Genomic DNA, 6,925 nt, shown 5'->3' on the forward strand with positions numbered 1-6,925 from the left:
GGTCATGTGACGACTGCCCGGTTGCTAGGAGACGGCGTCGTGCCACTCGAGCCTTACCGTCGCCACCGCCCAGGTAGTTACGGGGCGGGGGGCAGGGGGCGGCTGGAGAATATCTAGATTTGTGTCGCAAAGGGCGCAATATCTCGCCGAGTTAAAATCCCAGCAGGTGGGCTGACGGGGCCACCTGCAGCCAGGAGAACTTGGGGGAACCTCCAAGTACAAACTGCAGATGTGGCAACAGCTGGTGTCTAATCCCTGAGGGCACAGTCTCTCCTCCTTCCCCAGTGAAAGTGAAGAATCTCATAGAATCCTTGTGAGGATGAATGAACTAATTCATGTTTGAAGAAAAAAATGATTCTGACACTTACTTTAAAGGTGAGGAAGACTTATTCGAGACTGTTGGGATCCCCTCTAAGTGCTTATTCTTATTTCCAGGAGGGGAGAGACCACGTGGAAACCTGAAAGACTGCCTGGGTGGGTCCTAAGATCCTATCAAGACACAGACTCTCTCCAGATATGAAGAACAGAGTTTTCCAGGTGGGTGTGAGGTCTTCTGCAGGGCCGCGGGGTCCGCTGGCCTGTTTGAATGTCCCTTTTGGAGACACAGCTGTCTAGCCCCCTGAGCAGAATAGCACATCTGCCAGAGTAACGGAGAGCTGGTAAGCTTCAGAGAGAGGCGGGACAGATGGCTACACTGGGCACGATTGTTTGAGATTCAGAGCCCAGAGGACTAGCTGGACCAGAGAAATGAGTTTGAGTTCTAACTTTGTCTACTTACTGGTTCTACTTGAGCAAGTCACTTTGCCTATCTGTGCTTCAGTTTTCTGATCTGTAAAATGAGGGAAATAATATCTCCCTTGAAGGATAGTTATTTTGAATTTGTTAATAAGGATTTGTTAATATATAAAAACATTTAGAACATTGCCTGGCAGACAGCACTCGATCAGGACTTGCTACTGTTTTGATATTCATTATTAGTTAATTATCACTAATTATTGTTACTGGCATAGTACCTAGAAAAGAGGAATTCCTCAATAGCTATTGGATATTATAACATTATTATTATATTGTTTCCTTCTAAGAGATGTCTCCTATAAACCTAGATCCTAGAGGTGTTTAATCCAAGCATGTAGATATGTAATAAAACTGATCACCTCGTAAGGAGCAAATGCAAAACAAACAATTCCTGGGATTAGAGCTGACATTTATTAAGTACAGTTTTGTGGCAGACAATGTGAAAAGTGCTCATAATAAATATTCATAACAACCGCTGTGGTGTGGGTGCCATTCTTATGCTGATTTACCATAAGATCACTGAGGTTAAGAGGAGTTAAGGGGCTTGCCCAAAGGCATATCCCTAGTTGGTATGAAACTGGGCTGGGGACCAAGGAGGTCTCATTTCAGGACTGTGACATGTAGCCACTCACCTCCACTGCCCACATCACGGGAAAATACAGCCCAGGCTGAGATGCAAAGATGGAGTGAGGCAAGGAGGGGAAGACAGATTGGAGCCAGATGAAGCACAAGGCTGGATCTCTGGAATGTCCCTGCAGTGACACTGCCTTCATCTGACCAGCTGGGGCCAGAGGCCCTCTGGGGCAAGGCGGAGGTGGGGCAGACCGAGCAGGGGTGGGGGAGGGAGCCCAAAGGGACAAAGGAAAGTGAAACTGTTCTCAAATGAGCCAGAGTTCCTGCCAGGACCCACTCTGACTATGGAAGGACAAGTGGACCTTCACAAAGCACAGGCTTTGGGCCATATTTTTTAGGGAGTACACTTCTGGAAGTCAAGTTTAAATTTTTCATGTCCCTGACCAATTCTGTCTGTCTCGGCTGAGTTTTATCCTCAGTACCTTCAGGATGAAAAGGAAATGACATGGCACAACAAGGTGAATGTACTTGACATTGTGTGTGTGTGTTAGTTGCTCAGTCATGTCTGACTCTTTGCGACCTCATTGTAGCCTCTGTCCATGGGATTCTCCAGGCAGGAATACTGGGGTGGAATGCCATTCCCTTCTCCAGAGGATCTTCCTGACCTAGGGATCAAACTTGGGTTTCCTGCATTGCAGGCATTCTTTACCATGAGTCATCAGGGAAGCCTGTACTTTACATTACAGGAACTGTACACTTAAAAATGGTTAGGATGGTAAACTTTATTTCTTTTTACCACAATTGTAAACAAAACAAAACCCAAAAAACTGACATGCAGAATAAATGTATTCATTTATTCATTAAGGGAATAGTTATTGAACACCTACTTGGGTGATTGTCTTAGAATGGAATGGTTGGATCACATGGTATGTGTATACTTGAACTGTTAAGAAATTGTCAAACTGTTTTCAAAGATGGTAGTAACCATCCTACTTTTTTTCCTTTGTAGCATTTATCAGTACTTGAAGGTATTGACCTCTCCATTTACTTGTTGACATGTTTATTGTCTGTCTCCCCGCACCCTCCACAATCTAGACTGCAAGCCCTGGGAGGCTCTTGCAACCTCCACACTTGCCTGGAATACAGCAGCTAAACCAGTGTGGTGGCACCACTTCCATCATGGGCACGGGGGAAAACCTGCCACCCATTTGTCTTCAGAATAATCCAGATTCTGTCAGGAAGCCACTCAGTGCTTCTGGTTATACAAATGCCCAATGAAGCAGTCACAGCCATTTCTTTCCCATGGTCACTTGTGTCCTTTAATGGTATTATTTGGATCCCTGCTCTGCCTCCTGGCAGAGTGGTCTTAAACCTCAGGGTGATGCATGCTTGACATAGCTTCTGGCACTTTGTAGGTGCTCAATAAGCAGGTCACTGCTGACTGCTATGAAAAAACCACAGCATATTCTGGCATCTCTCAGCATCTCCTGGCTCCTGATACATGCCTGTTGAATTGAAGCCCCAGGGAAAGGCCCCTTGGACTGGGAGACGCTTATACCTCTTTCCCACTAGCAAAGCCTTGGAGATGGACCTCAGTGTTTCAGCATGCTGCCGCCTACCCAGCCTTTACTGTCCCCCCGCCCCGCCCCCGCCCAGTGCTGCTTATCTATATCTGTGTGACCTTGGATTAGTTGCTTAATCTCTCTGAATTTCTTTCTGCATCTCAAAAATAGAGAGAGTGATAAACAGGCCCCGGGTGGGGGGAAGCACTGAATATAAAAAGGCTTTGAAATTATTTTTAACTGTCTTCTGGGCCACAATGTACTGGACACTCAACAGTTCTGCTGTGATCTGGCCACTTCCGCAAGTGGGTGACATCAACAGAAAGAAACAAAACAGAGAAAGTAACCAAAATATTGTCTGAAAGTCACACCACCTGTGAGAGAGCAGGCCCTCCCCAGGGAGCTCATCAGGGAAGGGGCCGAAAGGCAGAGCCGTGGCCCCTGGGTGCTACCAGGATTATGCTGCATCTGGATTCAATCTGGAGACCCCTGCCCCAGTGCTTCTTCTCAGCTTGACCCAAACACACCAGCTCTGTGTTTCTTGGCCTAAGGTCTGGCAGGGTAGGGGAAGCCCGAGGTGTTTCGTTGGTCATGAGGCAGGAGATAGATGGCCCCCCAGCTGAACAGTTTCTTCCCTGTGAACAGAAACTTCATAATAACAGTTTGTGCATGTGTGCTAAGTTGCTTCAGTCATGTCTGACTCTCTGAAACCCTATGAACTATAAACAGCCAGGTTCCTCTGTCCGTAGGACTCTCCAGGCAAGAATACTGGAGTGGGTTGCCGTGCCCTTCCCCAGGGGATCTTCCTGATCCAGGGATCGAACCCATGTCTCCTGTGGCTCCTGACTTGCAGGTGGATTCTTTATTTCTGAGCCACAGGGGACACCATTATAATAGCAGAAACTCCCTACAAGGAAGATAATGGAGGAGGCTGGGCCCTGCCAGATAAGAGATAAAAGACCACATCGTCCTCATACTTGAAGTTAAGCAGACCTCCCCAACTACACATGCGCAGAAAGGCTCCTTGGAGGTCAAAAAAGGAGGGGGCATCACCTCATAGTAAGTGATGTCTACCTACCTACGGTCATCTGCACTAGACTCCATCTTGGCCAAGAGATGCGCATGCACATGTGGGAGGACCCTGAACTAAACCAGGGCAGCCTCAGGACCAGGCAAAGCACGATTGGTCAAAGGAAACCTGGAAGAAATGCCCCATAAAAGTGATTCAAACTACCACGAGGACACTTTCCCTCTGAGCCCGCCCTTGTGTATATCCACACATATTGTACTCTGTTTTTCCTCCTAATAAATACTTTGTTTCACTATTTTCTGTCTTTGTGGGAATTCTTTTCTGCAAAGCCGAAGGGCCAGGGCTATGTCACTGACCACTGGTCTTGTTGTTCAGTCCAACTCTTTGACACCCCTGGACTGCAGCATGCCTATCCTTCACTGTCTCCTAGAGTTTGCTCAGATTATGTCCATTGAGTTTATGATGCCATCCAACCATCTTATCCTCTGTTGCCCCCTTCTCCTCCTGCCCTCAATCTTTCCCAGCATCAGGATCTTTTTTAGTGGTTAGGATTGAGACCTGACCTCAATCTCTGGCTGGGAACCAAAGTGTCGCTTCAAGCTGCTGCAGGCTGAGGCCACTCAAGATCAGTCAGGGTTGTTCTTTGTATCTGAGGATGTGATCTATTTCTTTCTGAGCAAAGACAGTGGGGGATGGGCAGTAGAAGTGATGAAACTTGAGTGGAACCTTGTAGGGTTGGAGTCAGGATGGCTTTCTTGAGCTCCCAGATCCTTTGGCCTGGTCTCTGGTTGATACCAAGTTTCTGAAAGTATCAAAGGTCATTGTGACTTGTCAATAAGATCATCTGTGTTCATGGCATCACTCACTCAGAGCCGGGCAAGGGATGGTTCCTGGAGAAGCACATGCCCCGGAGGTTGGGGGAGCATGTTAGGGTGGGTGACTCTGCTCCTCTCTTCCTGGGTTTTCTGAAGAGCCTGGACATTGCCAGGAGGTGTGAGAGCCTCCTCTCCAGGGAGGCATCTGTTAGTATCACTAGTCAGAAGAAAGGGAGACCGATTCTTTTTTTTTATTATTAAATTCGTTTATATAAACATAGATGAACATTTTTCATTAATAGAGACATTTTACCAATTTTATTCATACACACACACACACACACACATATATATATATATAAATAGGTACAAATGTGAGGAGTTTTCTTATAATAATGCCCTTCATTTTGGGAGACTGATTCTGAAACAATTATCCCAATGGCACAGAATTGAGACTTATGGCAGCATCCATCACTAACTTTTATAGGCCCCAGTCAGTCTCCTTGAATACTCCTTCTTGAGCCCTAAAATGCATCCAATAATTCCTAATGTTCCAGTTGCTTTGCCAGCTCCTCGGGGCCCTATGAAAATTACTGCTGGGTGAGCCCCATCCTGGGACAGCCTCACTGAACTCTTAGCAATATTTCCTCATGCCTCCAGACATCCAAGTGCTCAAGTCAGCTATCAGAGAACCCATCACAACGCCCTACAGACCCCATGGTGAGTGTGGAGAAGGCAGAAACGAAACTGCCTGTGCCCTGCTGTGTCCCAGTGGTCATGTGAGATGTCAGCCAGAAAGAAAGCAATGTAACTGGCTGTTGCCCAAGACAGGTCCAGCCCCTCAGCTGCACTCTAACTCTCAGTCTTATGGTATTTTCTTCATTCCCCTCATCTATTCTCCAGCCATCCTCTTTATTTTTATTGAAGTATAGTTGATTTACAACATTGTATTAATTTCTGCTGAACATCAAAGTGATTCAATTGTATATATATATATAATATATGTGGACTTCCCCATTGGCTCAGTGGTAAAGAGTCTGCCCACCAATGCAGGAGACATAGGTTTGATCCCTGAGTCGGGAAGATCCCTTGGAGAAGGAAATGGCAACCCACTCCATTATTCTTGCCTAGAGAATCCCATGGACAGAAGAGCATGGTGGCCTACATGGCTACATGGTCCATGTGGTTGCAAAAGAGATGGCCATGATTTAGCAACTAAACAACAACAATATGTATCTATACATTCTTTATCATATTCTTTTCCATTATGGTTTATTACAGGATATTGAAAAAAGTTCCCTGTGCAGGGACCTTGTTGCTTATCCATTGTGTGTGTGTGTGTGTGTGTGTGTGTGTATAGTGATTTGCATCTGCTAATCCCCGAGACTGAAAGCAAAAGGAGAAGGAGGCAGCAGATGAGATAGTTAGATAGCATCACTGACTCAATGGACATGAATCTGAGCAAACTCTGGGAGATGGTGAAGGACAGGGAAGCTGGGCATGCTACAGTCCAAGGGGTTGCAAAGAGTTGGACGCAACTTAACAACTGAACAACTGTGAGATCACATGTGCTCACACACACACACACACATATGCATACAGCTGGTGACATAAAGAGGATTGCTGGATTGGGAGTTTGAGATTGTTATTGTTGTTGTCCATCTCTTTTGTGACCACCTGGACTGTAGCCCACCAGGCTCTTCTGTCCGTGGAATTCTCCAGGCAAGAATACTGGAGTGGGTTGCCATTTCCTTCTCCAAGGGATCTTCCTGACCCAGAGATCGAACCTATGCCTCCTGCATTGGCAGGCAGATTGATCTCACAGGCCCCTCACTAAATATGCCGACTGCCTCCCACTTCCACTGCCTGTCCCAGCTCTGTCCTGAGTTCAGGCTGCTGCCTCCTTTTCTCTGTGTGGCCTCCCATCTCTCCACGTGGATGGGGTTGGAGTCCAAGGAGGCATGTGAGAGCTCTGGCTGCTCCTCAGTGATTGCTCAGAAACACAAACAAGGTCAGCTATGCTGCTGAGCCCTGCGGTGCCCCGGATGCCTATCTGAGGTGGGGTTTATCTTGGTGTTTGCTTTCACCCACTGCTGCCTGCTCACTGGTTCTCAGTCTCTGCTGCAGGCTCCACGAGGTCTCCGCTCACA

General features: G+C 46.8%; 1 long non-coding RNA gene across 1 annotated transcript; it reads left to right on the forward strand.

Moving 5' to 3' along the window:
- The first annotated feature begins 86 nt into the window (after positions 1-86).
- LOC122707977 lies at positions 87-4,252 on the forward strand. Its single transcript, XR_006344973.1, has 2 exons — positions 87-537; positions 3,680-4,252. It is a non-coding gene; the product is annotated as an uncharacterized LOC122707977 (long non-coding RNA).
- The last annotated feature ends 2,673 nt before the right edge of the window (positions 4,253-6,925 follow it).

The sequence above is a fragment of the Cervus elaphus genome, chromosome 14 (assembly GCF_910594005.1).
Source record: "Cervus elaphus chromosome 14, mCerEla1.1, whole genome shotgun sequence".
Classification (NCBI taxonomy): Eukaryota; Metazoa; Chordata; class Mammalia; order Artiodactyla; family Cervidae; genus Cervus; species Cervus elaphus.